At 38.3% G+C, this 27,799-nt stretch overlaps 1 long non-coding RNA gene across 1 annotated transcript; it reads left to right on the top strand.

The window, feature by feature from the left end:
• The first annotated feature begins 18,656 nt into the window (after positions 1-18,656).
• On the top strand, positions 18,657-20,714 carry LOC130173913 (uncharacterized). The gene is made up of 3 exons (XR_008828519.1): positions 18,657-18,773; positions 19,441-19,581; positions 19,687-20,714. It is a non-coding gene; the product is annotated as an uncharacterized LOC130173913 (long non-coding RNA).
• The last annotated feature ends 7,085 nt before the right edge of the window (positions 20,715-27,799 follow it).

Raw genomic sequence — 27,799 nt, 5'->3', positions numbered from 1 at the left:
GACTGTACAGAACTCTGCTGCCAGACTTTTAACAAGAACCAAGAGACATGACCATGTCACTCCTGTTTTAGCCTCCTTACACTGGCTCCCAGTACGTTTTAAAATAAATTTTAGGATTTTATTGATTACTTTTAAACCTCTCCGTGGTATCTCTCCTAGTTAAATTTTGGACCCCTGGTCCTCAGGTGTTCTGTCTGTTCCAGAGGCCCCGGCTGAAATCGAAAGGGGACAGAGCGTTTGCAGTCAGAGCCCCAAGGCTCTTGAACAATCTGCCTGAGGAAATCAGGTTGGCAGAATTTATGACCTCCTTTGAGTCCCTTCTTAAAACAAACTTTTATTGGAGAGCTTTTCCTTGTCTTACCTTCCCTTGAAGTGTTTTATTCCTCTTGAAATGACTCTGTACTTTTTATTTAATTGATTCTACTGTATTTCTGCCTTTGTTAAGCACTTTGTAACTTAGATTTTGAAAAGTGCTCTGTAAATAAAGATTATTATTATTACTAGTGGTCTTAAAATAATCAGGAACACATCCAGAAGATAAAGAACTGTTTGTGATTGAAAGCAGACATGGGGCTACAGCATCTAGAACCTCTAATAAGAATCAGGTAGTTGTTATATCCAGTGGGCTTGATGAAGTTGGAATTTCCTTAAAAAGACCAAATATCCAGCTGAGGACAATGTCAGATACAGAAGTGGGGAGGAGAATCTTTGATCAGATGTCCTCAATCTTATCTATGAAAAAGGTGAAATATCTGCATTTGAATTACTTGGGACACCAGGAGAAGCAAGGTTGACTAATCGATCAATGATATTGAATATGAAACTAGGCTTGTGCTGCTTGGAGGTGATGAGCTCGGAAAAATATTTTGCTCTTGCATCTTTAATTTCACTGCTGTGAGATTGTAATAAAAACTTTATACCCTCATTTTATTGATCCAAGGTGATACAGTGGATGAATTGGATTTGATAAACGTTTTTGAGGAGAAACATTATATAAAGCAGTTGTGCACATATCATTGAAGTAGTTAACTAAGTCATTACTGTTTGAAAATTTCCCACTTATGAGGAATCCTGTTCTCATAAAGCACAGAGTTAAAAACAAGTCACAGATGATCAAAATAAAAATGTTCCCAGAACCAAAGATGATAAATCCAGACCCAGAGTAAAAGTCCATAGTATGGCCACATATATGAGGGGGACCTGAAACAAAAAGACCCACAATTAAACCCTTGTCATGACAGCTGAACAATTGAAGATACAAACTCAAAGCTAGAGAGCTTGTTGGAAGGTAGCAGACCACATTTCAAAGACTTTTTAAATAAATATACTGTAAAATATACAGTATATATATAAATATGTCAGCCCTGTGATAGCCTGGTTACCTGTCCGCCTGCCCCCCATGACCCTCAAAGGATAAACCATGTAGCTAATGGATGAATTAAGATATAAAGGGTGAAATAATCAATAATAAAGGATAAAACTTATTGTAAAGTAAAACAAATGATGATATTGGATTTGAAAGATGTTACTGACACTGATTCTCTTACTGATTATAAGCATTATACTAGTAAGGTCTTGTTTGACTGTCTTGTTCATTCATCATGAGTGTTGGGGCAAGAGTGAGATAATGTAAAATAAGTCCATCTTTGTCTCATGATCAGGTTATAATGAAGACCTAAAACCTGTTGCAGTGAAAGCGTCACACAGTAACTACAGCATGTTGTGGAAAGAGCACTGAAATATGCTGAGATTTAACTTTCTTTAACATATCTATAACACCTTCTTACTGATTTCCGTAATGACCTCTACAGATGTGTGACATATTGTCGATTTAGTTATTTGTACACATGTGACAATGGATGCGAACCCACTGGGACTGCATACGTACAGGGACCAGGAGTTTTGTGCTATACACCACTGCTGGTAGTGACAAACCCACAGAGGATTATCACCAGCTCTGCAGTTCCCCTCAGCCTAATGGAGCCTCATAGTTGCCTTCAGCTTCCTGCTTTGATTTCATGGCTGCTCTATTCAGCCTTGTTTCCAGCACCAGCAGGCAGCTGTTTTAAATGAAACAGCTCTGATAAACCCACTACTCACTACCTGCCCATCACCACACAGTAGACAGGAAAACACTAGCCTCGCTGCAAATGCAGATACAGCTCTGTCTGCTGGATGTATAAATGATGATTTGGTATATATATATATATATATATATTTATGCATATAGTCATGCCCAATTTTAACTAAATCTATACATATTGTTAAAATTGGGCTTGATTTTTTTCTAATTAATCAAAAGTCATTAAAGGTCTCATATTTTCCTCCTGTGTTTTATTTGAAGTGTTGATCCATAAGAAGATGTATTTGTAATTTGAAGAACCAAAAACCTCTCCTCTCCTCTCTCAGGCTTCTCTCTGGAGCTCTAGTAACAACAGGTTGGTGAGTCAATCAGAAGACAAGAGGCTCTGAGCCTCTCTTGTGATTGGCTGACTGTTTTCTGAGTGACCCAATAAAAATATAGCATATTTCAGGTAAATACTCAGAGAAACCAAATCCTGCAAGGTTGGATGGTGGGTCCAGGTGGCCGGGACTTGGGGCATGACTCAGAGTGATGACTGCTTTGTTGTGACATCACAAAGTTCCAGAAGTCCTGACGTCTGGTTTTAAGGCTCAGTTTCTGAATACAGGCTGTGTGCATTTCTCTGTAGACTGGGTGCTTTGATACTGTCACTGTATACTGTATATGTAGACCAAAGACCTGCTTTATAATCAAAAAATAAATAGAAGTCTATCTTCATACAGCATGGGACCTTTAATTACTTTATTTTTGGTCCATAATTGATAACACATGACATAAATAATTGGGATTAATGATGAGTATTTCCCATCTGTCAACCAACCATGCCTTCTTTCTGTTTTGTTGTTTGTTTGAGAGTGGTACACTTGTAGTTTTCAAGCACCATCAGTCAATTGAGCTGTCGGAAATGTCACACAAAAAGGAGGATAAAGGGACATTTTATGGGTTGTTGTTAAGCAGAAAGGAAGGAGCGATAATATCAGGCAGTTAGCTGTCTGGATGCATTTTCTTGAGCTGATATCAGTCATCTTAAGCATTTCAGTTTCAGCAAGGAGAGGCGCAGTTAAAGCAAAGGAACACAAGTCACAAATACGAAGTACTGTCATAATAAGTTAGGTAAGAGCTTGCGCTGCATGCAGCTGATGAGGAGCAGTTTATCTGGTAGCAGGAAAAAGTCAACTCATGCTGAAGCTTTCTTTCCCTTTGTTACAGTGAAGAGTGCAAATCTCACAGGATCAATAGAAGCTGAAAAAATGTGAATGCTATAATTACAGAGCTCCTTTCACAGCAATAATCCTGGTTGTAATGGCATTGTGTATTATACACACACACACACACACACATATGTATATATATATATATATATATATCTCAGGCCAATTTAAATGTGCAGGTTGTTGTTCTTTCCCTTCTTTGAGAGGAACAAATGTGATATTTGTGGTGACCAACAGCAGTGGGGATTCAAAGGAAGCAGGACTTGTTCCATCTAAAGACTGTGTGTTTTTGTTATATGTGAATCTACCTGCTGGGTTATTTGTGTTCATTTTAAAGAGACAATGTGTACAGACATAATGTGCAGTGTACAAAGTAGATGTGAAGTGAAGTATTATAACCCTGGGTTGAACACAGACACCCCGGGTAAATTTCCTGCCTGTAAACTTTGCCGCACATTTTGTCTCAACTCACCCTAATTCTACTTTATGACCATAAAAACACATTTATCTGTGCTCTTAATAGTTCAAAATAAGTAATTTGTCTATATTTTCCAAAACAACCAACACACAACGAATGAATTTCCTGGTCTGAGACCTCAGTGATTCCCAACCTAAAAAATCAAATCAAACCAAAATATTTTGGCAGCCCATTCGACTCCATAGCTATATGGAGGCTAAATTATGCCTTCTCAGAGCAATTTTTATTTTAATGGTAACAATCAAACAGTCAGGACTGAACTGAAAAGAGAAGAAGCTGATTTCTTCTGTTTTGTTTGACAAGGAGAGATCACGTGCTGATTCACCTTCTGTCTCCTGACTCTCTTTCCTTTCCTTGGTTGCTAACCATCTATCCATTTTGATTCACCAGTTTTTGGCCACCGACAAGATACGAGTTCCCATCAATGGCCTTTTCCACATTAAAAGATCTTAAAATGACTAAACATATGTCATATTTTTTTTGAGATGTATTCTTACATTTTCCCAAATGTTTCCATCAATTCTCAAACCAGCGAAATCTATGATTTTAATCATGGTAACAGTACGTGTCATTTGGTTGCTGTCAATGACATCATATCCTCTATGATCATGTGTCACTGTTGTGTTTGTCTGACAGAAGCTCAACATTTATAGATATTTAAGCCTCATACACGTTTTACACCTTGGTACTTTTCAGCGCTATATTTGAACCAGATGAAGGATTTTAGTCGTCGGACGTCTGGATCTGAAGTTATCAGAGAAACAAGCTGAGCAAATGTTAGACAGCTCAGCTCCCAGCTGCTGGAGACGTCCTGTCCTGTGTCACTGAAGAGCGTCAGTGAATCTCTGATTTTTAATGTCAAACTCCTTTATTGAGTGTTTTAACCAGTTTTAATCCCCTGGTGTGTTTGTTATGGAGAGGAGGACACCTCTGCGGATAATTCAGCTGCTGGTAAAAACCTGCTGAACGTCTGGATCATAAGTTATCAGAGGAACAATCCAAACAAAAGTTAGCATCAATCTCAGCTCCAACTCTTCCCTGAGTCTCTGTCCTCCGTTCAGCGTCGCTCAAACACTGACTTTAAATGTCAAACTGAAGAAGAATTACCAGGTCTGTTTGTGGTGGAGAGGAGGAGACTTTGGTGGATAATTCAGCTGCTGGTAAAAACCTCCTGAACCACTGACACTGAAGGAATCCTATCTGGGTGAATCTGACAGAAATGGTGGTAAAGACAACAACTCCCATGATCCCCAGGTATATTATGATGTCGTTCATACATACTATGCATTTAAGATTTGGTTAAATTTAGAAACCTAAAGTTTTTTGGTTAGGTGTGACAAAATAATCTTAAAACAAGATCCATGTACTAGTTTAAATTGTCAAAGTAGCTGGGATTAGTAACTTGAAGGTAAATACTAAATTTCAAATTGTGATCGCTTTACACTTGTCTTTTAGGTGTGTTGAGGAAGACTATGTTGTCTTTGCTCAAGGGAAACAAAGCAGTGGTAATGAGGGAGGCCCAAGTGCTGCTCTTTTGGATTTATCCAGCTGATGTGGGGATTGAACTGGCAACCTTACCTGGATGCAGGGGATGTGCTTATATGTTGTCGCCAAAGAAAGACAAAAAGAAAGAAAGTAGAGACGGACAAAAACACTTCCACATCCACTTCTTTGTCTCTGCTATCCTCTTTCTCTCTCCTCATTCCCTTTTTTCTGTTTCATTGCCAACAAATTGAGCTGTGCAGGAGGGATAGGGAGACTGATGGCTTCCTTATCTTCCTTACTTCATACACCTAAATAAAACAGACAAAAGCCCAGTGAAAAAAACCCAATTCATTCCTTTTAGTTATGATTTATTAGATCCTTTTGACCCATGTGGTGAGTGTGGAGGAAAAAAGCACTATATGTATGGATGGGCCTGCCTCCCAGCTGAAAACACACACACACACACACACACACACACACACACAAACACACACACACAAAGAGAAACAAACACAGAGTCGGTGATGTGGGTCTGCAGAAACTGCCTCATATATATATATATATATATCTTTATATATATTTTTTTGTTTATGTTTTATCTGTTTTCAGAGGAAGGTGACCTGTTGGTGGGTAATCTGTTGCCGGGGCAATGTGGCCTGAGGCTGGCCAGTGTTTCCCAGCAGCACATAGTATTCACTCCTGCACATTTGGGTATGCATGGGACAAAATTTGAAGTTGATGTCATCTATATTTACATTAATAATGTTTAAATTGCATTTTTGCATTGCAGAAAACAGGTGGATTATGACATCTTGTTTTTAGGAATCCACAAAAAAAGCAATGGAGAAAAAGGAATCTGAAGTAAAACTCAGCTGTACTCTTGTTTAGCGCTAATTTGCAAATGTTAGCATGCTATCTGCTTACCACTACTGGCTAAATACCGCTAGTTTGGCTGATGACTGAAATTCCTCAGTCCTAAGCCATGCAAATCAAATCTGCTAACACGCCGTTGATCATTACCATATTTGCTGTAGCCGCATTTAGGTTGTTTATTTATTAGTGGAGAGCAAAATAACAATAACTACATATAATGTGGCTATTGTACGCATTAGAAGCTGCTAAGGTCGAGTCTACAGGGTTTCAACCTATACCAGACATCAAAGAAGAAACATCACAGTCAGATATTTTGGATCTAACTCCAAATTTTGATGGGCAATAGCAGGGAAATAAAAATTATAAAACAAAATATCTGTCTGTTTGTCTGTGCTTGCATGACTTTAAACTTTATAGAATAGCCATGGTATCCTCTTGGCTTTTATTTTTAAATATCTACCTTTACTTCCTTGTCACTCCTCATTCTTCGACTCAAAAAAAAAAAGGAATTTGCAAACACCAGAGTTGGACGTTTCTTCCTATTTGATGTCCTTGTTTTTAATTCATTATTAATACTGAAAATAAAAAAAGACAAAAACTCTGTCTTTCTGTTTTCGGTTTAAAACAAAACCTTTTAAATTTCATGTTTTTTTTTTTTCATTTTCACAACGAAAAATGAACTGCCTGAATGTACACGGGGGGGACGCAAAACCACAGTGAGCGTAGTGTAGCATAAGCTGTCGAAAGCAATATTTTGACTGAGGAAAGAACTGAAAGTGAAATCACATATTTTTTTTAATCTCTCATTGCAGGTTCATCCCATTCTACTGCTGGTGACACTTCACATGCAGATAGTGAAGAAGTGACTAAGACAGAGCTGGGATCAGCAGAACCCTGACTTCATTGAAATATCCCTGAACTAATTCTAAAGAGTTAATATGGATTTAGAAAGAAAAAAAAAAGTAGTTAAAATTTTAGTCAATGTGCTGTTTTTTTCTTGCAAGAGTGAAGGGAATTCTCTATTCTCTATCCATATCTAATGGGATACTTAAATCAGTGTTACTTGATACAACCCACCTCTGTTCAATGAGCTCATTCTGTCACATTTTGTAGCCCCACAGTAACTGTAAACTGCATGAAATGATTGGCCTTGTAAAGTTCAGAATAAAGACAACATAAAGGCTATTACTGATTAGACTGATAAGACTAATGCAGTCTAATACAGCTCGACAATAAATTCCACCTTGATGAAGGTTATGTTCGGTTTTTGTTGAAGCTGAAGAAAGTAGTTTCTGGTGATTTTGAATTATATTACATTTCACCAACAGGTGTTTATATTCTTTTGTCCATCCTCCTTCAGTGAGGGCGGGCTCTATGACAGAAAGAGCTCTCTGTATAATGCAGTCTAGTTCAACAGCAGGACAAACACCAGCCTCCAAAATGATCATACAGATGAATCAACATTTCTGAACATTATGAAACTTGATGAAGGAGGATTTACTGGGCAGGGCAGTCGACACAACTTTATTCTGCTCTCTTAGCAACTGTAAAGTTGCCTTTACAGTGCTTGTATGTTGTTGTGTGTGTCTTTCAACAGACTTTGTCTCTTGTCGTCCATGTTCGGGTGGATTCACTTATGCTCTGTTAAAGGCACCGATGGTTAATGTGATTGAAATGCTTATAAAATGATATATTAAACTGAAAAGTGAATGGGCACCCTGTATATCTGTGTACTGTACACGTGTACTCTAATGACACTGACATTTCTAACTGTTCTGTTGACAAATAACGACAATCCTGTAGATTTACATTGACTCTGTCAACACATTTTGGAGGGTGACTCAACATAACGTTTGTGAAGGAGCTGCAGTGGGTGTAGTAGAGAATATAAACACCACTGAGTCAGTTCTATTTATTTGTAACCTGGTACCTATCTTGTTATTACTGGCTGTTTCTTTAACAGAGCAGAATTGGACAAATTGTTCAATTTACTCATTATATTTACTTTTCTTATAGAGCAAGCTGAAAAGATCACTCTGATTTTTTTTTCTTCCCCAACCTGCCATGTCTGACCGCCTCCTTTCCAGCTCCACAGATGCCTTCATGGTCTCCCTTGTTTTTTTTTTAATTCTCTGTTTCCAGCAGCTGAAATTTCAGCAGTCTCACTATGAATGAGTTCATTGAACATGCTCGTGTTCTTGGTGAATGTTGAACTGATTGTATCCATTCGTAACCAATGAATGTGAACATGCACTCTGTTGGGTAGAAACTAGTTTAATGCAAGACATACAAATGAAAACAAACAAGGATTTGTAGCCTCGCATGTGACTGATTGTGTTTATTTCCAAAAGACAACACACTCTCCTCCTCTCCGTGCCTATAATATTATTCATTATACACATTAAACATTAAAATAACAGATGACAAAAAGAAAATCTTTCCAATTTATGAAGACAGTTATGGTTCTTTTAGATAATAATCAGACCTACACACATAAGACCATCTGTTATTTTGAACTTTGATGGTGAATCAGAAAACATCAAATCTAAAACCCTGGGAATATTACACTCGAGTTAGTTCTGTTTGTCCATAAAACTGCAGTGATGTTGCGATGCTGCAGTCATCAGCCGCAGTGTCCAATTACTAACTCCCTCGCTCGTCCGTTCTTGCTTCTCTGAGCAGGAATTAGAGCTTCACAATGACCTCCAAGATGGAGGACTGTAATGATTTGGGGTTACCAAGGCACAAGCTTCAAAGAAAGGAACTGGGACGTAGTGAGTGTCACTGGGGTCATGGTCGTTGCGCCTGTGGGGGGGGGGGGGCTAAGTTCTGCTGCTGCTGCCACAGGGCCAGGGATGTATTGCCAAAGCCTGTAGTATTTTGAATAGTTTCATAGGGAACTCCAGGAATGTATTGTAAATCAATGATTGATATTTGAAATATTAAATATTTGTAATACAGAATTATTATTTATGGAAGAGGCAGATTAGAGTGACACTGTACCCTAGGCTACTCCATCTGCTGTGATAGCTGGTATCACATCTCATTGTATTCGTAATGATTTTCATCCATTTGATTGGATGGCATAGTTATGAATGTGAATTATAAAAAAAACCTATGTACAAAGAAATTACCACTATGCTACTAATGAATTGTAATATTATACAATTATACTTTACTGATGCCATTAAGCTCAGCAATGCTCAGCCGAAGCTGTGTCACTCCAACAGTTTTACAGACAAACAGCATCAGTATCAGACAATGAGGCACCTTTTAATCAAAAGTATAGTCAGTTGTTTGGTCAGCAAGAAGTAAAAGATAGACCACTCAATTAAAAATTGTCAGAAAGACATCTTCACATATACCACATTGAGTAACTGACTTCCATTTTATATCTATAATAACCCTACAATATAGAATACTTAATGTGAATATAGTATCAGTGTCTTGGTCTGTGTGCATTGTGCATTCTAGTCTTTATATTTCTTGGGTGCACCAACAAACTGAGAGGGTGGATGTTCACTGTTGAATGTGATACAAGTAATTTTGACTCCGCTACAAGCTCCCAGATGTTTGGAAGTATTTGATGTCTCCACAGGAAAAAAAAAAAAACTGTCCAATTCGTCAATGGAGATGTTGTGACTCTCTCTAAATCCACTCTGGGTGGAGCTAACCTCTGCCGCAGACACAGGATCAGGGCTGAAAGCTTGCAGTACTTCCAAAGCATCCGTCATCACTTTCATCACCAAGTCCCTAACCAGTGGTCTTCACCACTACCACCATTACCCAACTCCTGTTTCTTCCCACGGTATAGTCACATTGTAGGTATGGCATAAGCTAGTTAAAACATATGACTAGTAAAAGCAGGCTCTTTAGCTGCTGTTGTGGGTTCAAGTACAGCCTCAGCTGCAACTGTCTTCATGCTAACATGCTACAACTAAAATATTTTACCTGCTAAACATAGGCATGTTGACATTCTTCATTGTGAGTGTGTTGCCATGCTGAGTGTTGGCATAGAATGCTGCAGGAACGAGTCCTAAAACCCAGGATTCAGTTAGTGTTTTAGCACTTCAGCTCCGCTCATCCCAAAGTCTCTGAGTTTTCTGAATTGGGTTTTTGGTGAGATGACTGAAAAAAGGTCTGTGGTCAAGACATTTTTCACCTTTTATTCTACAACATAAAATACATCTGTAAATACTGCAGTCGTGAGTTCTTTAAGCTTTTATGTCTCTTAAAAAGGCCGGTTGCTAACAAGTGTCTAAATGAGACTACAGAGGTTATCGGGGATGTTAAAGGTCATCAGGCCGAACATGAAAACTGATCCACTCACCGGTCCACCTTTACAGCCTCGCTGTGTTTATACTGGTGCTCTTACAAACTGCTATTTACTTTGCAAGAGGAAAGACTTTTGTAAAAAAGGTCAGAGCTAAATCAAACTACAAGTTGAAGTTCAGTGGTGGTGACGGTGAAGTCATGTGACTGTGGTGTCATTGCTTTATAGCCTAACATTAGCTTTTTACTCCTGCTGATTGTGTTTAGGCTTCAGAAAGTGGTTTTCATTAGTGGAGATTATCCTGCTGAACAAAACCTGTCAGGATCATAAACTGTTGTTTGTCATTTGCTGTAATTCAAAAGCCAATGTAAAAGTCTTATTGGCTTTTTGTCAAGTTGTAGTCCAACACTCATTTCTGTGCTGGACTACAAATATATGTCATCCCTGCAGCATTGTTGTGCATAAAAGTAGTGAAGTGTTTAATGATACACAGTGAGCTCAAAGACACAGAGACTGGGTCTGAGACACTGCAAAGGGTCTAAGTTTTGTCAGTTTGCTAATGAGAATGATGTGACATGATAATCAGAACAGGTGCGCAAATGAACCTCGAGGTTACTTTGTCAACTCAAGATGCAATGAGAAGCCTGAACATTAAAGTGGCCCTGTGGCAGCACAAATGATGGACAGTGTGCTGAATATATCCCTGTGTTTTGCTCTGTGTGGGTGCTCTGTGTCTGCACCATGAGATGTTTGTATTTTCCTTCTACATCAGTGCAGGCTAGATAATGTCTGCATAGCTGCACCTCGGCTGTGGAGAGGGGGTTATTGTTTAGTCAAATATATGCCTCTCTCTAACCCAGCTTCCTCCTGACCGTGCACAACTGTTGGCCAGTGCCGGCGGTGACCCAATGCAAATGCTTTGTGTTCATGCACGAAGCCCGGAAAACCACCAGCCACCCTTCATTTGTCTGTGTGTGCGTTTGCATGCAATGACTTGCCCGTGTTGTATAAAAAAAAAACTTGGACTTGGAAGACACTGTGAAGAAATTTCAGATGATTATATTCTTGAGAAACATTTCAATATTTCCTGGCAGACACATTTTAGCTCTTGCTGCTCTCACTATAAAGGGCCCCACAGGGTTTTAAATACAGGAATGTCATCAGCACCTCGACGAGAAGCGGCTCCCACTTGAAATCATCACCATAAAGATGAAAAACCATATTGCACACATGAAAAATAAAATAGACAAAAAGCTGATACATATGCTATAAAGACAATAAATATATATATAGCTGAATATGAAGCTGCAGGCATGGTAAAAGAGTGTCTCATCCTTGTCCTGATGGAGGCGCATGGGAGCGAAGCTGCAGAATGATAGTTGATCTCACCAGGGTTTTACTTGCAATAATTACCATTGTTGCATTTGCAATTAAAAAAAAAGTTCTCAAAGACTGAAAATAGTGTGTAGCTCGATGCATTCCATTTGACCAGTGTGTCTTATCCACCATCCTCCGCACTTACTCCTCTGAATCTAAAAATCAGCTGTCATCATTGGGGATGCTCCTAGTGGAGAAGAGACAGGGAGGAGGCTTCAGTCCCTCACCTCTGACCCTGTAATGAGCCTCAGCCAGAGGATACACAGGGAGATTTTTGAATGTAGAGATAATGAGTGTATATGATTGACATGCCCCCTGCACATGCCCCTAGAGGCTGTACTATATATTACACCACTACATAAGATTATGAGATACAGTATCTTGTATATAAAGCTCATGCTCATGTTTCCCAATTAAAATGATGTTGAAAGATTTTGATTTTGAAATGATATCTTCTCTGTTGCTTTTGAGAGTTGCTTGTTCTAGTTGTTGCTAGTTGTGGTGATGACCGCACTATTGCAATTATGTTGTTATCATCACAGCCCTACTTAGACAGCGGAGGAGTTGATACCCTTCCTCACAGCTGAAGAAAAACAAACCTTATCATATAAAGCATCAAACAAACGCTATACACTCAAACACAGTGTCCAAAACACAATGGAGTAAAACCTAGCAAGAGTTAGTTTAGATCGTTTGTACAAATCTACAGTGACGGAGCTAAGCTAACAAGGGAAGGAAACATTATCTGGTATAGCATTTCCAATTATGCATCCAACCAAATAAATCCACAGTGCTAGTAAACTTGTGTTTTTAGATCTCTGTGGCTATAAAACCAAACAATGAGCACTCTGGTGGTTTGCATGACCAGGGTGGCCTGGAATGAGTCAAATTCCCAGGCTGAATTATTGTTTCAGTCCGACACTAGATAACATCACACCAACGACATAACTTAGCAAAATAGAAAATGTAAGCTGAATGTCCACGCACGTTACTGGAAACACAAAGGTGCTAACTGACAAAGCAATACTGACCAATTGGCAAAGCTAATGTTAAGCAAAAACAGGGCAGCCTCTGCATGCGTCCTCATGCCTTTCAACTCTCCACCATAGTCAGATTGGACATGGGAACTACTGGGGCAAATCCTGGTGGGCCAGTGGACTGTCAAAACATCTGTGAAGTTGTTAAGGTTTTTACCGGCTTTCTCTGTGTGCCTGTTACATGGTCTGACCCACTTTGCCTATTTCCCATTTACGGAGCCAGGGCTGTGCACATGCACCGTGCGCTGCTGTCTGTACAAAGTGACAGTGGCTCACAGAAATCTACTCTGCGTGCTCTGTGGAGTAAATGTCTTTGAAGCCTCAGTCAACTTGTACAGACAGGAGTGTGACCCCGTCGACTTTGTGCTGGTACAGCTGTAAACACATATTTGTGATTTACACATTGTTCCTGTTCGATCAGTGACGTCATTTTCAAGCACAGAAGTACAGATGCAGCTGGTCTGAGAGATGTGTAGACACTAGTATCAGATACTGGGCATTATCACATATATGTATATATCAAGATCTAGGTTTATAACATATATGAAATACCAATAGTCAAATTTTTAAGTACATATATTTAAAATATCTTTATGATGAATTTCTGCATGGTATGGTAACATGTAGCAACCATATATGTTAATGATATATATTTAATTTATATATTCAAGTTTATCAAAACAACATAGATATAAAAAAAATCTACATGTTTATATATGTTTTTCTTATTAGTTTCTCATTAATTTTAAACATGATTATCTTCCTATTCAGGGGCAATGGTCTCAGACTTTTTGACCCTACTGTTTATAAAATCAACATATAGTGACAGGCTTAAGGATGGATATATATTTATATAATAACATATGTCAACAATATAAGCATACGTACATAAACATACATATTTGTATGGGCTAAACATATATGTCAATATATACAATTCCATTCCAATTTCTAATATGCTCCATATATAATTTTGACATATGTACTTTTATTATACAGTATATGTCACATATGGAAATTCAATACATGTACATATATTATATTTGCATGTGGAATGTTGGATCTTATGAGCCTCACTGCGATTGTGTTACTGTAAACACTGTCGTCTCAATTAGTATTGCTCTTGTTCAAGCAGTGACGTTTGCTTTTAAAGGCTGAACAGTTGATTCCCAGTGCAGCTCCACACCAGGGGGGATACGGGGGGTGGAATACGTTCTCTGTCATCTGCTTTCCCAAAATGGTGAAGGACAAATTCATGGTGGGCACAGATTTGATGCAACCAGTCTGACAGCGCTCAGTGAGAGTGTGCTAGCTGAATATCAAAAATCAAGAACACTGTCCACCCAGAAAAACTTCCTGTGAAGATAGATGTCAGCGATCTGGTGGAGTGAAAAGGAATGTGAGTTAATTCTTAATGTTTCATCTTATTTGATATTATGAATATAAAGACCTTTTCTTTTCTATCAAACCACGCAAATCATTGGCTACAATTAAATATAGTATTTAATTCCTTTTGAAATGGTGCAGGACATATTCAGGGAAATTAATGTGACCATTTAGAGTGAACAAAGTCATTGCAAGGAAGGTGTTTAAGGTATAATTGACTCATGAATGCACAGTAACACAAAATTTATATATTGTATTTTTTTTTCTGGCTTCAAAATGCTTCATTTTGCTCAGTTACCCTTTAAATGCTGACAGGCAGATGTTTGCATAATAACAATCTTCCCATCACTGGAGATCAAGATACACAAGGAAAATGAAGGATTTGAGAGTGTGAATTGATGCCTTGCAGTAAAATGTAATTCGCACATTGGCCGCCTGATACTTGAGATTAGTTAGGATGAGATTGGAGATCTTAGTTTTAGAGGATGTGATTTCTCCAAGACATTTTTACTTGATATACAGTATGATGATAAATCAATGTTATTGTCTATGTGGGAATCCTCCCCAAATAATTTTCAGTTAACAGCCAAAAATGTCATTTTTATTCTCAGTATTTGCGGGAACTCATATTGTCAGAAACATCAGCTCGTATTAGTTCATCAGTGTAATAATGGAAGTGACTGCAGGCGAGGAAGAGGAGGGAAACATCTGGATCACAAGCGAGTCACTAACAGTGGCTGAGATTTTTCAGCAGTACCCTCACTTTGTAAAGATGCACATCTGGAACCTAGACAACAAGCATTAGTACTCCTTTGTATGCTGGAATGACGCAGTGAGTCATGTTCCATTCGAGTATTAAAGGGGTACACCACCTAAATTAAAAATATCAGCTTGTTATTTCTATGGGATAGGAAAGTTTAATCAGTACATGTGAACATTAACTACTCCTTCTGAAAGCAAGAGGGCTTGTGGCGTGGGGAAGCAAGGTGCGGCATGGAGGTGCTGCTTCAGGAACTTGAGGGCATTGGGACGGTGACCGGAGCTGGGATTTGAATTGAGATGAAGGCTGATGAATGGAGAGTGGTAGATGTAGCAGGCAGCTGGGCAGCAGCTTCGGTGAACGACGGTTTTGAGTCCTGAGGTACAACAGGAGAATCAGGCATCAGCAAAGTTCACAAAGGAGAAATAATACTAGTAAATAACATCAATAATAACACAAGAAATTGGCCGAGAGATTGCTACCACTGAGGAAGGGGGCGATGAGTGGAGAAAAGATTGGAGTACTTGCACTGTGGCTTATAATGGAACACAGGTGTGGGTAATCTCCAGATAGAGGAAGCTTCGCCCACAGCACCTACACACAAACACATGCACACAGATAAACCAGGGGGGTGGAGACACAAGGGAGCACATAGGATATTGTAGTGATCTCGGCCCTAAGACAGAACATCTACTCATACACTCAGAATATTACCCTGGGTGCTCTCAGCGTCATCTATAACATTTTTCCCTATCAGTCGTCTGTGGAGCAGATCTAGACTTCCAGCACTCAAAAAAGAGTTGATCATGTTTAGTAATGTTTTTGGACTGTCATAGGAATAACATTTAAGAATTTAAAGGTGGCCATAGTCCCCCTTTACTGTCATTGCTGTACTATTTACTACTTTTCAGTTGGATGCAGAGTTTGGGAAAATGCTTCCAGAGTAGTAAAACCTCTTCCTTCTGACTTATTGTTCCAAAACTACTGACAGTGGCTGCTCTTGAAAATTACCCCAGTGTCCTGCCAGCAGGGGAAGTGCTGGTAAGTTACCTTCCATTCATCAGATAAGATGATGTGTCAACCTGTTGAGTTTTTATTTGGTGGGCACCATAGTCCTCTGCCTTTTTTTATTACAGACATTGTGTCTGAGGGGAACCCCGGGGACTCTTCCCAACCACACCATGCTATTGAACAATTTAGAAAAAAAAAAATCAGTACTTATATTGACTGATTATTTTGTCAGACTGATTTGAATGATTTGTGCTTGGTAATTTTGTGGACAACCTGATGACTGAGGTGGCATCAGTAATTGTACTGTGTGTATGCCTTTTCTTTTTGTTCTCTGCTCAAAGTCACTTTGCCTCAGAACCCTTCAGATGCTCACACACTATCTACCTCCTGCTGTGACAGGGATGGCCAGAGGATGGACCAGATGCGGTGTGAAATTGGCCCTATCTTACATCTTGAGCATGAAACCGGTGGGGAAGCTGGTCTTGTCTCTGAATATCCCACACTTTTCTTTTTCTTATCTGCAAATCCCATCTCACATATCAATACACATTGATCAGGCTTTTGCTTTGACATTACAGCTGGGTGATGTGGAAGTAATTAAATGTAACAACATTTAGGACTTTTTCAACATTTATATCACAATATCTGCCCAGGTATCAAAAGTAACACTGCAGTGTTACCATTGGGATTCTTAAATATTTTCAAAACCTTGTCTGAAATCTGGTTTAATTGTCATGAATGAAGACAACAAATTGTGCATTATGATAAAATAAAACCCTATTATATGATAACACAGATTATAAACACTGATATCACGCCGGCTTTATTTGATGTACTTGTTCCCCTTCGACTGGAACAAGCATTTACATCCGTCTAGATTCTCCTGAGGCAGCAGTGGGAGTCCAGCGGCCCAGGCTTGTGTGTTTGGGACACCTCAATAACAGCTCTGTGCATCATTGTGGCAAACAATGACAGACCATCCCACTTCAAGATGAGGGTCTGATATGCGCCATTGACAAGCTGTTCAAAGTGTTGTGGGTCTGAAGCATGGTACATCCTGCCCAGCTTGAATCAGTCTTCAGTTTCTTTGAGTATGTGTATGACAGGCCTATCTCAGGTGGAAAGAGATCAAAAGTTGTGGAGCTTATCACAAAGCTCCAGACAGTGTTGTAAGTTACAATACCATGTACATTTTCAGACATCTGATGCGAGGCCACGCATATTCAGATGGACAGGATTATTGACAATTTTATGTGCTCCAAACCACTGTCAAAGAACCATAACTTGTTTTATTCATATGCCAGACATCTCAATAGGGAGCTGTCAGAAAGCTCCAGTGGCCATAGGAGGCAAATGAGGAGAGGTACAAGTCCTGGGTGACGTTTTCAGCATGAAAAGCTTTTTATTTTTTTACATAGCACCATGTATCACACTTCTGCCTCTTACCTTCCAGCCCATCTGTATGCACAAGCTGCCTGCCTTATATAAGGGTGTCTGGTCACCTAATAGGCTGGGATGGTTAATTGAGCACATACATATTTACCTTAACTCACAACCCCAAATATCTATTTATATAAAACCACTACCAAACATATATACAAGCATAATAAATATCTATATTATATCTAATTGTAAATTATATCTTATAAATATATTACATAAATAAACACATTTAAACAATACAACTACACAGTAAATTTCGCAGTGTTAAATATGCAGTGTCAAAGTGCATTGACTCTTTCGGAGTTATTACAACAACAGATTGAGTACAATGCCCCCTGGTGTTGGTGAAAATTTCCGGAGTTAAAAGACGCCATGTTAATTTGACTCTGGAAAGCCCCGCCCACCTCTTCCTCCTTCAAACTGTTGAAGATTTTTCTGGACGCCATTTTTCTCCCCGTCGAACAACTGCGGTAAGTTTCTCATTTTTTCCATATTAACCCAATTTTATGTTGGTGTTTCAGCAGAAATGGTGTTGTAGGAGAACTTTGTGTTGTTGGCCCCCGTATTTGAGCGGGTTTTGTATCTTAACACCAAATTCGACAAGACGGCTAACGTGACCGAGTGAATACATAGCTTAAAATGCACGCGTGTCCAACTTGACCATGTCTGCAAAAGGTAATTAACTTAGCAATATGATGTGGAGAGATAGTTTTGTTGTATTAAACCTAACTTAAATTCTGGTGAAAATTGCCGTGAGTCGAGAAAAAATAACCCCCACATCGGCTGAATGGCTGTTCAAATCAACAGTAACGTTAACCATCAAGTGTGCGGCATGTGCGCCTTTTTAAAAATTATTTATTTATTTTTACTTGTGACCAAACAAATCCACCAGCTAAGTTAATTATTTCATATTATATCAGCATGTGCCTGTGTTGGTGAGGGGAGTTGGCTAAACTAGCTAACGTTTGTGTTAATAACTAGTCTAACCTTGATATTAGTCTCACGGTGATTGAAATTACTCTGCGGCATTAACATATTAACTTCAGTCATTATATTCTACGGTAAATGATGTGATGTAACATAAAGCTGTATTCGGTTTTTATTTATTTTTATATAAATTTTTTGGAGTGATTTTTCATCTAGCCTACGGTAAAGTTAACAGCACAGACTCATGTGTTTATTAAAAAGGGAAGTAATCCGTGTGAAATCATTCTCACTGTCGCAGTGCGTGATGTACCGTTGTTTTCTCATTTGCGTTAACGTGAAGTCACATGGTAAAAAGAGATACTTGTCACATTTCGGAGACACGCTGAGGCACGTTGCTGGAATCATAAACGGTGGTTACAGTGGACGCAGGTAATGTGAGTCCCAGGCCAAGCTTTTGTGACGTGATTTGATTAGTTCATAAGCTGACGTGATTAAACATAAGTATAACTGATCCCTGCTTGTCATTTCTGCAAATAGCTGATCATTTGTCTGCTGTTTGGTGGCCTGAAACAAACAACACATTATCTTATTTTCAAATTGAACATAAAAGTTGGTCTCGTTGGCTGCTCTGTTGAAAACCATGCACTTACTGTTATATTTGTGTTTTTGTTATCATAATAAGCATATAAGATTCTGACAATGAGGAATTATGTGCTGCAGGAACCATGTTGATTAAGGCCAGACTTGGTGATGTCCAAAAATTTGTTAGAATAACAGAGCTGGATCTGAAAGAGTTTTTGATTGCAGGTAAGAAATTGATATTGGAATCAAGCTTTGCACCGGAAGCTTTAAGGTGCTAATAGTAACTGTAATAGTAACTTTTGAGTACAAATGTTACCATCTCTAATCACACCTAGAAAGTTTGAATGCATGCTTTCTTTGCTTAAAAGGTAGTAATAATATAAGTTTTATGTCACACATTAATTTATTGATGTTTGTTCAAAAGTGATGTTCCAGATTAATTGGATATGTGTGAGTATTAGACCAACATGAATTCATAAGTCTGGTTTACACAAGCATTTGTCTTCTCCTGTAGCATTTGCAAAGTTTGGTGTGCCAGCTGTGACAGAGGGTGTAAAGGTTGTTGACAGTTCGGGGACTGAGTTGGATGACGATGTATTTGAGGATGTAGTTAAGGATCCCTCAGCTGGAGTGCTGACCATCAAATATGACACAGGTTTGTCTCAGTTACATTTGTAATTTATATTAAAGTATTTAATGGACATGCTACTTCCTTGTGGTTAATATTTTTCCTTCCATCTGCTTCTCCTATCATGGTCAGAATCTGTCTCCATGGTACCATCTCCTGAGCAGTCTGAACCACCAACCCTTGATTCGTCTGATTCTCTAAGATACAGACATCCTTTCAGAGAGTCCTCCCGGTAAACGGCAGAGGCTGGACACAGAAGCCAAGCACGTAAGAATTAACACACAAACACCAGAGCAGAACAGGAATTATTTTTAGGGCACCAAGGCCATAAAAAAGAATATAGTGTTATTTTAATGACCATTTGTTTTTAAGATCTTTTTGTAAATCCCTACTTATTAAAGGGATGTATTCTCAACATGCTGATTTGTTTTGCTCTTTGTTTGAAGTTGGTGGAATCCATTCTTGCCAAGAAACCTGGTGGGGAACGCATAATAAATGAATACAATTGAAGCAAGTCCCTGACAGATGAAACCAGAGAGAGAAATATTTACTTTTTTAATCTTGCAGTACATCACCACATCACTTCAAATTCCAATTTTTGAACATGCGATTCATGGTACTGTAGTTCAGGTCACTGGGGACAGTCTTGGTTTACATGGTCTGTTTGGCTTTGATGAGTCATTTGGGGCTTGATATTGCTGTCGTTTCTGTCTCCTTGAGAAACACTGTTTTCAAACTGTATTCTGTGAAGATGAGCCGGAAGTTGTTTTAAGAACTGTTGATGTGCATGAACAGCACTGTCAGACTGTACAAACAGATCCTAGGCTACCTCATGTATATGGTGTGAAACGCGTTTGTCTGTTGAATTCACTTCAGTATTTCAACACAGCCAACAACTTCGCTGTAGATATAATGCATGATATTTTAGGGGGGGGGTTGGTCAGTTTGAGGTGAAACGGATTCTGAAGTACATTCAAGGCAACTTCCTAAGTGCTGAACAAGTGGCTGGTAGAATACATGCATATGACTATGGTTTCAATCAGCAGCGACACCGTCCACCTCTGCCAACAGATAAGTTGATGGTTGGAAGTAATGATTTGGGGTTGAATGCCATACAGTCTTGGTGCTTGTTATGCAATATGGCACGGCAGGCACACCCATTGGACAACTATTCACTTTTTTTTTTTTAAAGCGCAGCACGTGAACAGTGAAGTGCTTTTGTACAACTAAAAGTTGAAAATACAAATGCTAAATGCATCTTGAAAAGGTGCTTTTGTAAATTAAAAGTGAAGTGGTTAAATGCATTTTTGTGGTAACTTGATTTTATTCAATTGTACAAGTATTATTTAATTATTATATATAGATGCAATTTGACACTACAAAAGTGTAAAAATAAAACTACATATTTATCTGTGCAGTGTTAATGACTGTTACGATTTGTCCCTATCTGAGTTGGTTTTTCACAGCAACAGAGTTGTGTGTAAAATTAACACTTATTAGAGTTATAGGAGCCTCCAGTGTTAACCTTCAATAACTCAATGCAGTGTAAAAAAGCATTAATCAGAGTTGATTTGACACCACAGTAGAGTAAGTTATCAACACTGCTGAGAATCATATTTACTCTCTCCAGAGTTATTTAACCTGTAGTGTTAACTTTTATTAACACTGTACAGTGTTAGCCAGTGTTAATTTTTTACTCAATTTTGAGTTAATTTTACTAATTAAGACTTTTAAAGGGTAATGTGGAGTTCAGTGTAACCCCCAGATACTTGAAGTTATGTACAATGTCAACCTTTTAGGAACACATTGGAATGTGTCACCTTTACATGTTGTTTTGTGAACATCATACACACCTTTTTTAGGTATTCAATAAGAGACAACATTTAGTAAGCAGTCCTGCGCATGGCTCATTGCAGATGTAAGAAGTAATGACGCTTCTTGGCTGTCTTGAGCACATGTTAAGATTGCAGCATCATCAGCGTACATTTGAATCTTCATGTCTGGATATGCATTAGGTAAGTCATTACCTAGTAATGTAACTGTAAATAATGTGCCATCAACACACTCATATTGCTTTCTATTGGACTTATATGATTTTATTTCATCCATATGATAGCTTCTTCTATCACAGTCTGCTCTGCCTCTTACCTGCTGCTTCAGTGTTCTTCCACTCACCCCGCCTCCGTCTCACTCTCCACTCTGCCACACCTCCTCATCAGCCTCACCGTCCTTAACTATTGCTCCAAGCTGCACTCCATCTCCACTCAAGCCAGTATTTAAGTATTTAAGCAGCCTTGGTCCACTCACTCATTGCCAAATTGTTTTTCGTACTCATGCAAGACTTTCCAGCGTTCATCTCCGGACTGACTTCCTGGTATCAACTTTGCTCGTCTCTGATCATCCTGCCTCTTCTCTGCCCCTGTAAATGCCTCAGCCTTCTGTACCCGACCATAAGTTCTGCCTCTGCACTTCCTGGTTCCCGTCTGCCTGTCCCTGTGGCTGTTTGGGGTTCTCCAGCTCCGACTCCAACTGGGTCCTACCAACACCCATTACATCTTCAGAAAAACTTAAATGTGTTAATTTGGATAATGGCCTTTTTTAACTCCAAAAGGACAGTACCAACATAGGCCTTCTTATTTAGTTTATCTATATATTGGACTTTTCTAGGAAAACACAGTTTGCTGATTTTGTGGAATGGTGGGTTTGAAGCACAAATTGCATAGTATGCAAATGTGTGACACCTTTATTTAGATGTTAAGTTAATAGATTGGCAACCAACTTCTCAGCAATCTTATATATAAGTGGAAGAATGCTGATTAGCTGATAGTTGGCCATATTTGTAACTATGAGTAACTTTGGCCACCTTCCATGCTGATGGTACTTCTGTTTGTGTAAATGATTAATCAAATTAAACCACTACTGAGTAAAAAATCGCCTGTCATCAGCCCTTTCACAGCTGTGTAACACTTGACCCATGCAATTACAAATTTGCAAACAATAAAAAATTATTAAAATCCCACGTGTCTTTATTTACCCTATATCTTAATACATGACAATTCGTGCTTCAGTTTATCTTTATATTAATTATCGTCACTACAGGAACACATTCAAGCTGCAAACCCAGTTCATTTAGACCAAATGGTCAATTACAGTAAGAAGACGTTTCTACGCCATCTAACTCTAACACTATGAACTGATCTGGACTCTGATATGGAACCCCCAATGAATCTTAACTTTTGAGTGATTGTGCAACTTCATTTGGTGCCAAAATCTGCTATGCATCAAATTCCACTTCCAATTCCAACTGATGTTCAAAAAAGCACGAACCAAAGAGCTGCTGCACAAGACATTGGATTCTTGAAAGGATAAAACTGCATCTGTGATTAATAGCCATTCTATATAGAAAGATGACAACACATATAACCAAACTTTGATGCAGGAGTTTGAAACATGTTTTCAGAGGTGGATACTCCCAACAAAATGAACAGAAATCAGAGAAAGATCTTAGGGTTCAGATGTGACAAGGCAAGAAAGCAGGAGTAACATCTACCAGTGTCTCTCCATTATTAAAACCATGAAGTTTCTCTTCGGAAATGAAAAGATGCAAAGCTCTCTAAGTCTCTCTACCATCTACACCTCTCTGACTAAGGTGTAGATGATAATGTATGATTATTGTGATGGCACACAGTTTGCAAACCATACATTACCATACATACACAACAGGAGCCCTACAAATTCAACTTAATTTTGATGACTTGGAAACAACCAGTCCTTTGGGAGCTGTTTATTTTTGCTTGAGAAACTTCATCTCTCTCTTTTGCAAACATACACCTCGACAGAGAAGTATGTGGCTTTGGCAAAATATTAGAACCTTTGTTGGATGACATTCAATCCCTTGGAAGGGATAGAGGGTCAGAGTTCTCTGCTCCATGCTACCATCTGCCTCTTGACCACTGATAATCTTTCTTGTCATTCACATAGAGGGATTTCAGAAATTTTTCCATTTCTGTCTGACTGGCAAACATGCTGCCCCATGTGTATTTGATGATAATCACCAGGAGTTTCGTAATAAAGTCATCTTTAACCTCATACCAGCTCCGTGGCCCAGTGGCCTGTTGGCAGTCCTGTTTGAATGTGTTCTGAACATGTTCTGAAGGAGTAAATGCTTGAACGTTTGTCAATAAAGGCTGACTATATCTCATTATATCGGTTAGAAGCTCCAGAATTCAAATATTCAGTTTATTTTGGACTAACCATAAGCACATAAACATTATCTATTAAGCTCTACCAGCATTGTGTACCAGCAAAACCAGTGAAGCTGTGGTGACTCCCCACTGTTGTGGAGGTTTAGAAGTCTTGTTGTCTGTCCATTCTTTAGTCCCTAAGGGTCCATAGATCACAAAAATCAAAAGGGTGTTTTCATAAAAGTATTCTAGGTTATGAAGATTGTCATGAGAAGTCTATAGCAGACTATCAAGTGACTTCTCTCTGCATTTCATCCATCTCTCTCCTTCAGATTTTCAGCAATTAGAAGATGTTACCTTTCAAATGATTTCTCATAAATGCATTTTGGCTTCACAGTTCTTCTTTTTAGATTTAAATATGCAAATGTAAGCAAATTGGGTTAAAATAGGTGGATTTTAAGAGGATAAAGAACATGTGGCGCTCAACAATCCAACTGGTATAAAAGATGATTCCTGCTTCAACTCACTCAATTACTTTCATGTGACCCAAAACATTTGTTTAGACATTATGCATGACATTTCAGAGGGTGTGGCTCTAGTTGCAGTAAAATTGATGTTTGATCTCTGATGAAAAGCTGTACACCTAAGAGCTGTTCAATGACAGACTGGTAAGCTTTGATTACAGTTATGCAAGTGAGGAAAAACAAATCTAGTGTCATACTTAACTTGGGAACATCAGACAATCCCATAAAACAAGCATCTAGTCAGATGTGGTGTCTCTTTCTCTTTCTACCTTTCCTCCTCAGAGAAATATGTAGCATCGTACTTGCCCCAGTTGCTAGCAAAATGACTCTCCGTCTTTTTAAAGCAGCTGGTTATAGATCACCATAATTTGTTCAAGAGTCTTTATTCAGACAGGCTGCTCAACCTGAAACATCTTATGACACATTTTATGACTCACTGTTGGCACACGATGATAAAGGTTGACCCACTTTTGAAGATATGAGATTTGAGAGTAAGCATTGGTCCCCTAAAAAGGCGTGCTCATACTGTGTGTAAGACTTTGGCGTATGAGAATAAAGTTCAAAGTATGTTCAGTTGGAAATTTAGTGATCCACTGATGAAAGAAATGATTAACCCAAACACCTTTCCACTGATCTGTTCAATGAAAATTGGAAAACACTTGAGCTTGGATATCGGCACCTGCAGCACGGTACATGTAACTCCCTCTGTCTGTGAGCTCATAATCATTCAGAAATGTAATATATGTCATATATGTCCCTATATCAAGAGTGATGTTGCCATCTGCCATCTATGTCATCTATAAGAGGATATATTATTATCACATATATAAAGCCTCTGGATATATGAAGATACAAGTTTATAACATAGGCCTAAATGAAGTGCTTATAGAAAGAAATTTGTGTATGTACAGATTTATTTATTTACATGATGAATTTTTATATGGTGTAACATGTTGCAACCATATGCTGGTATGTGTATATATATATATATATATATATATATATATATATATATGCAATTTGATCAATAAAAAACATACATATAAAATATATATGCTTATATAATAATAATAATAATAATAATAATAAACTTGTATAGCAACAACAAAGAAATGACATGCACCAAGTGCATCACATTAAAATACATAAAATGAACATAAAACAAATGTATAAATTACAATTGAATATAATAATAATAATAATAATAATAATAATAATAATAATAAAATAATAACATAAAAATAATAAAAATAAGTTAAAATGGATTATAGAATGCATGGACTCAGTTCAATACAGATAACAGCACTTACTTATATGTATTATTTTCTCGGATATATATATATATATATATATATATATATATATATATAAAATATAAGTATACATACATAAACATACATATTGATATGGGCTGGACATATATGTCACTATATGAATTTGTTCAGTTTCTAATAGATTTACTATCTTTTAACATACACGTTTTTATTTTATATATAGACAAAAGTAAAATATGTACATATATGTACATATTTTACTTTTGTCTATATAGAACTGGTTCTTTACTTGCTTTAAAATGTGATTTAGGAAGAGATTGTCTCTTTGGGGAAATTGTGCTCTTTGTGAAAAGGAAGAGAAATTATTTTGCTTTTGAAAGAGTTTGCACAATGTGTGAATACTGTATGATTAAAACTACATGTTACATCTGTCAAATGCCTTGATGATTTCAATAAATGTAGTATAATTTCAGGGAAAAAAGAAGAGTGTAAAGCAAACATTTTTGTTATTTTATCTGCTATTTTTAACACATCTTTTTGTGGAAATATTTGACACACAGCATGTGTTAAATATGCTAACACTCTGATTGTGTCGAAAGCAACACAAAATGTGTCGTCCTTAACTAGACCTGCTGGTATATGTTTTGAGAGTGTGGCTGGTACATGTTGCATCCCAAAAGTGACAGAGAACTGATATAAATAGCATCACAAAGGGCTTTCACAGGCTCCATAAGTACCTGCAAGTAGCATTTGTCACATTTTTGCACAAGCTTCAGTGCAATCAGCTGGTCCATGGTTTAAATGATACAATTATGGGGTTGCTACTTCAACAGTAGCGAAGCTGAATGACAGAATAAGAAGAAGAAGAAGATGACGCAGAAGAAGAAGAATGTGTGCACCTGTATGGAAACTCTGACCCATGTGTTAGAACATTGTGGAGATGGGAGATTAGTGATGAAGATGGTGAGGTGTTGAATTGAAGTCAGATTGAAGAAATGATATATGACATATAATGATGCCTCTCATCCCTTTAAATTCAACTCATATCACACATTACATGTAGATGCACTTTATCATAAACATTCAAACCAGCAGTATGATGTATGTTTGTGCTAATGAGCCTTAGCGATTCCAGTATGTTCCGCACAACGCTTCACCAGCACTGTCTGACGATCGCCTCCCACCCCACCCCCACTCCCCTCCCACAGCACAAAGGAGAGTGCTGTGCAGCTACTGACTCTCGTGGTCGGCTGTTAAAATGCGAGGATGATCCAGGATAACTAGGCTAACAGATTAAATTAGTAATAGATTGCAGGATTCCAAGATAACATCAATTAGCATCAAAGAACTGCAAAACAATCCAATCCAATCCACTTTATTTATAGAGCACGATTTTAACAAACACAAGGTTTCCAAAGTGCTGCACAGCAAGAGAACAGACTGTCAAGAGTTTCTAATAACAGTTTCTAATACTGTGTTTAGGTTTTCATATAGTTGTTCATATAATTGCCACCGGCTGCTACACACACTCTGCCTGCTACAGCCAGCTCACCCAACACCCCCTGCTCTCACAATGAGAGAAACACACACAGGAACAATATGGATACCAATATTAATGAGTAATTTGCATTGACCATTTATGGTTAATTGTGGGCGTGTTCTGGGTGGCGCACGAGGCTCGTCAAAGTGTACACATTAGCCCTCTTCAGACCTTACATTAATATGTGTCTTCAGTGATCTGATCACAAGTGGACAGCCATAAGTACATCACTTCACACCTGGATTTGAAATGCGTCTCCACATGCGTCTCGATTGATAACTTGTGATCGTCTCCAGTGACCACTTTGATTGGATCTAAGTTCCCTGCTTATTATGCAAATAACCAGGTATGTGTTGTTGTTTCTGGCCAATCAGACAGATGGGTCTGTTGTCAATGTGCTTGTGTGTGTGTGAGAGAGACCGAGTGAGTAAGAGAGAGAGAGAGAAAGAGAATGAGCAGGGTATGGAGTGGCTGAGCAAATTAATGCTCTGCTCACAGCTCTACAGTGAAATCAGGTTTTCAGTTGAAACAGTAAAATATTTTCAGTTCATGATGAAACTGTGTTGGGACTGATCAGACTGTGACAGGGGACGTCAGTAGAGTAGATGGTTTTTCAATCTGGCCCTGCTAAAAGAATGTGGACAGATGTGGTCCAGACCATCTCTGAATGTGGTCTGAGGCCCTGTTCACACCTGGTAAAAAAACATCAGTCTCAGGTGATCC

This window comes from Seriola aureovittata, chromosome 8 (assembly GCF_021018895.1).
Source record: "Seriola aureovittata isolate HTS-2021-v1 ecotype China chromosome 8, ASM2101889v1, whole genome shotgun sequence".
In the NCBI taxonomy this organism is placed as follows: Eukaryota; Metazoa; Chordata; class Actinopteri; order Carangiformes; family Carangidae; genus Seriola; species Seriola aureovittata.
Note: the sequence above shows the minus strand (reverse complement) of the source record. Positions and strands in the feature narration are given on the sequence as shown.